Below are 4478 nucleotides of genomic sequence, written 5' to 3'. Positions count from 1 at the left end.
GAGGGTGGATGCACTGGTTATAGTGGGACAGAAAGGGTGGATGCACTGGTTATAGTGGGACAGAGAGGGTAGATGCACTGGTTATACTGGGACAGAGAGGGTGGATGCACTGGTTATAGTGGGAAGAGAGGGTAGATGCACTGGTTATACTGGGACAGAGGGTGGGTGCACTGGTTATAGTGAGACAGAGAGGGTGGATGCCTGGTTATAGTGGGACAGAGAGGGTAGATGCACTGGTTATAGTGAGACAGAGAGGGTGGATGCACTGGTTATAGTGGGACAGAGGGTGGATGCACTGGTTATACTGGGACAGAGAGGTGGATGCACTGGTTATAGTGGGACAGAAAGGGTGGATGCACTGGTTATACTGGGACAGAGAGGGTAGATTCACTGGTTATAGTGGGACAGAGAGGGTGGATGCACTGGTTATAGTGGGACAGAGAGGGTGGATGCACTGGTTATACTGGGACAGAGAGGGTGGATGCACTGGTTATAGTGGGACAGAAAGGTGGATGCACTGGTTATAGTGGGACAGAGAGGGTGGATGCACTGGTTATACTGGGACAGAGAGAGTGGATGCACTGGTTATAGTGGGACAGAGAGGGTGGATGCACTGGTTATACTGGGACAGAGAGAGTGGATGCACTGGTTATAGTGGGACAGAGAGAGTAGATGCACTGGTTATAGTGGGACAGAGAGGGTAGATTCACTGGTTATAGTGGGACAGAGAGAGTAGATTCACTGGTTATACTGGGACAGAGAGAGTGGATGCACTGGTTATAGTGGGACAGAGAGGGTAGATTCACTGGTTATAGTGGGACAGAGAGGGTAGATGCACTGGTTATACTGGGACAGAGAGGGTGGATGCACTGGTTATACTGGGACAGAGAGAGTGGATGCACTGGTTATAGTGGGACAGAGAGGGTAGATTCACTGGTTATAGTGGGACAGAGAGGGTAGAGCACTGGTTATACTGGAGAGAGAGTGGATGCACTGGTTATAGTGGGACAGAGAGGGTAGATTCACTGGTTATAGTGGGACAGAGAGGGTGGATGCACTGGTTATAGTGGGACAGAGAGGGTGGATGCACTGGTTATACTGGGACAGAGAGGGTGGATGCACTGGTTATAGTGGGACAGAGAGGGTGGATGCACTGGTTATAGTGGGACAGAGAGGGTGGATGCACTGGTTATAGTGGGACAGAGAGGGTGGAGCACTGGTTATACTGGGACAGAGAGGGTAGGATGCACTGGTTATACTGGGACAGAGAGGGTAGATTCACTGGTTATACTGGGACAGAGAGGGTAGATTCACTGGTTATACTGGGACAGAGGCCATCGGACGTGCTGAGGAACATAACTGTCTCGCCTGCCTCCTTGTGGCCAGTTTCTCCAACTACACAGTCAAAAATAAACCAGTTTATTTTATTTATTATGCTTTCTTTCAAAGGTGTTTCAAAAAATACACAGTGAAGTAAAATGAAACTAACCGCAGTTTAATCAGAAATGAGGGACAAATGCAATTAATTTCATGAATAGCTTTAATGACATCATGAAAACCTCATTAACTGAGCAAAAATCATCTGATGCATAATTTAAATACAAATCACTAAAATTCTTCAATACTGATACTGGCAAAGGGGACGTTACAGCAGATGTTGCTGCATAGAGTGCTCGGGATTGGCAAGTCAAAGAACCCACAGTGATGCGTCTCAGATACAGAAATAACAGTGTGTTGACTTTGGCTTATTTTAACAATCTTGTTCAACATCACAGATTCTTCAATAGAAGATAAATTTTACAATTAAACAAAACAGGAGGATTCAGCATCTCATCTCACATTTTCAATGTCGATATACAGTCGCATCGTTTCCATTTTTAAAGACCACACTTCAACTCGAACCAACCAATTCCCATTAATGACCAGTGAGCTCTGCTAGTTTTAGCATACGGGCTAACGTGCAAACATATTTAGCCGGTTTTTCAACAGCTTAAGTGTAAAAGAAAGTTTGAAAAAATGCCAAGATTCAGTGCAGCTCAATCAAATCTGGAAAGCAAAAGTCTGATTTGTCTCGTTTTCCTCTCGTTTGCCAATATGGTCCATCAAGACCTGAAGGTCGAGTAGCTCAGAGCTCAATCTGAGGACACCTGAAGATGCACCTGGGCCCAGCAATATATTCCCAGCATATCTTCAGATATATCTGTAATTATAATGATTGCAGAAATGTTCCTGACGTTCCCTCATCTTTGGCTCTATTTAATGGTTCTCCTAAGGTTTTCCCGATCTGGTTTGAGGGTCTAAGGACAGAGGGCGTCACTGTGCCCATGACGCCAATGGAAGTTGCATCATTTTTTGGGGGGCGTCATAGGGACAGTGACACCCTCTGTCACCGGATCATTTAGTCAATTTAAGTTGGCGTCATTATCACAGCTAACTAAGAGGTTAACACACTAGAGCAAGATGTCTGTGTAGATTCTCAATCATCCAGGTCATCGTATCCAAGGTAGTTTTCTCTGTCAACTGGACTGTGTTTCTTCTCTTTAAAGACGTTTCACCTTCTATCCAGAAGGCTTCTTCAGTTCTGAAATCGCTGGGGACCGAGCTTGAAAATATAGCCCTAGTGGACCGTTGGCATGTTAATGATCTGAGTGGTCACCTGAGAGTCGTTGGCAGGGTCGTTGGGAGGGTCGTTGGCAGGGTCGTTGACAGGGTCGTGGGCAGGGTCGTTGGCAGGGTCGTTGGCAGGGTCATTGACAGGGACGTGGCAGGGTCGTTGGCAGGGTCGTGGGCAGGGTCGTTGGCAGGGTCGTTGACAGGGTCGTGGCAGGGTCGTTGGCAGGGTCGTTGGCAGGGTCATTGACAGGGACGTGGCAGGGTCGTTGGCAGGGTCATTGACAGGGACGTGGGCAGGGTCGTGGCAGGGTCGTTGGCAGGGTCGTTGGCAGGGTCGTTGGCAGGGTCATTGACAGGGTCGTTGGCAGGGTCGTTGGCAGGGTCGTTGACAGGGTCGTTGGCAGGGTCGTTGACAGGGTCGTGGGCAGGGTTGTTGGCAGGGTCGTTGACAGGGTCGTGGTAGGGTCGTTCATCTGGATTCAGTTGAGATGTCTCCCCTTTGTCTGCTGGCACTCTTCGTAGTGGGGCACCAGGTCTCCTGAAATGGTGTGAAAGTTTGGTTTGTTGTTGGAAGGAGTGGAGGACTACATTGTATGTGGGTGATAAGAAACACTAGAGCACAAATGTTAGCCTATATGGACCTAATGTGACCTAACTTGGTCCCATTGTCAACCCAAATAGCACCAAAAACTTGACCTTGTGATTTGATGCATTTTATGTATTTAAAAAAGAGAAATTATGTTAGTAATACTTATTATGGCCTCTTTCGATCGTTAACGTTCTGATTTGCTTTGATGTGCTCAGGATCTTAATTTAAGGCAGAATCACATTTTTTTTAAAAAATGGTTGCGAGAAATTCCCTTATTTTTCCGAAATTCCGATCCATCTCACCTGGTGATGAACACAGGAGAGCGGGGTAGACCAGGTCAGCGAGGTACAGCAGCATGTTGATGCCGGTGAACACTGTCACCGTGATCTGCGTTGTCATATCGCCTCCACGCAGGTACTTTTCGCCAAACGTGAAAATGGGCCAGACGATGACAGCTGACAAGTACATGAGGAACGCCAGGAGGCCGTACGCTGACAGGAACTGGGAGAAGGGGACCGACTTTCTCCCGGTCCATTCGCCACGCACAGGATCACCACCACCATGGAGACGATGAAGCAGATGCAGTAAACGGCCATGCACCACTCCAGCGCCTCGTGGTGGCTGTAGGAGACGGGGTTGCTGATCACGATGAAGATGAGGAAGGCCACAGAGGTCTGGCACACCTTCAGGAGGCCGGGGCCGTGGCCATGTATCCCGCCCCCTGTCTGGCCCTTCCCTTGATCAGGATCACCTCGTACATGTAGGCCACCGCCGCCAGGAAGGAGAAGACCGTGGAGGTGATGCGGAAGCTGCGTTCGTCAGCGTACCACTGCAATCTATGACGAACATGACAAAGATGAAGGAAGCAGACAGGCAGAGGAGGCGGCGGAGCAGGCCACGGTGATGGAGATGTTGGACCAGGAGACTGGGATGCGGGCCTGAAGGCCAAACTGCTCCACCAGCAGGACCAGCAGAGTGCAGGTGAAGCTGAACGCCCAGCAGAAGATGCAACAGTCAGCATGCCCCGTGGACGTTGGCGCTGTGCGCTGCCACGCTGAAGGCCACACAGGTGAACAACAAAGCTGCTAAACGCACCCAGAAGACCTGGGGGAGCATGACCTTGGACACCGGCATGGCGGCAAATCGCAGGTAACTCCTCTAGCAAAAAGGGGGGGGGGGGGGGTCAAGATTCCAAACTCGTGCTCTCTTGTCGGCTGCTGTTGTCACAACTTCGTCGATGTTCTCCACATGTTCTGCAAAAAAAAGAAGAAAGAAT

At 49.3% G+C, this 4478-nt stretch overlaps 1 pseudogene; it reads right to left on the bottom strand.

The window, feature by feature from the left end:
- Window positions 1-1978: 1978 nt before the first annotated feature.
- On the bottom strand, window positions 1979-4440 carry LOC130519662 (myeloid-associated differentiation marker homolog; annotated as a pseudogene).
- Between the last annotated feature and the right edge of the window lie 38 nt (window positions 4441-4478).

The sequence above is a fragment of the Takifugu flavidus genome, unplaced genomic scaffold (genome assembly GCF_003711565.1).
Source record: "Takifugu flavidus isolate HTHZ2018 unplaced genomic scaffold, ASM371156v2 ctg1072, whole genome shotgun sequence".
NCBI lineage: Eukaryota > Metazoa > Chordata > Actinopteri > Tetraodontiformes > Tetraodontidae > Takifugu > Takifugu flavidus.
This window is presented reverse-complemented; position numbering and strand designations above follow the sequence as displayed.